The 502-nt window shown below is 53.0% G+C and overlaps 1 protein-coding gene across 1 annotated transcript in view; it reads right to left on the bottom strand.

Annotated features, from left to right (window-relative positions):
• Window positions 1–502, bottom strand: part of NLRP12 (NLR family, pyrin domain containing 12) — a 35685-nt gene that overhangs the window by 10126 nt on the left and 25057 nt on the right. The window lies entirely within an intron of this gene.

The following is a 502-nucleotide window of genomic DNA, read 5'->3' as shown; positions in this document are numbered from 1 at the left end:
GGATGGTCTCGATCTCCTGACCTCGTGATCCGCCCGTCTCGGCCTCCCAAAGTGCTGGGATTACAGGCTTGAGCCACCGCGCCCGGCCTATGTATGGCACTTTTTTATGGCAGCCGTAGCCAATGAATACACCATCCTGTGATAGAACCTTTGTGACTGAGCCCCATCAGAGGCCATGGTGGGGACCACCTGAAACCCCCAGACCAGCCTGCACTCACCTCAGGTTCTGAAGTTTGCAGCTGGGGTGTCTGAGTCCTTGACAGAGAAGCTTCACCCCCCGGCTGCCCAGGGCATTCCGGTACAGAGACAGCTCTACCAGGTTTGGATTGGTGCATAGGGCTGCTGCCAGATGTTCACTGTAGGCGTCCAGCAGAACAGTCCTCTCTGGTCTGCTTGAAGGAAAGACAGGCCACTTTCTGGTGTTACTGGGTGCTTGACAACGATGGCCTTTGCTTGTCATTTTACCATTTATGAAGCATGCTATCTTTTTTTTTTTTTTTTT

The sequence above is a fragment of the Mandrillus leucophaeus genome, unplaced genomic scaffold, assembly GCF_000951045.1.
Source record: "Mandrillus leucophaeus isolate KB7577 unplaced genomic scaffold, Mleu.le_1.0 Scaffold104, whole genome shotgun sequence".
NCBI classification, from domain to species: domain Eukaryota; kingdom Metazoa; phylum Chordata; class Mammalia; order Primates; family Cercopithecidae; genus Mandrillus; species Mandrillus leucophaeus.
Note: the sequence above shows the minus strand (reverse complement) of the source record. Positions and strands in the feature narration are given on the sequence as shown.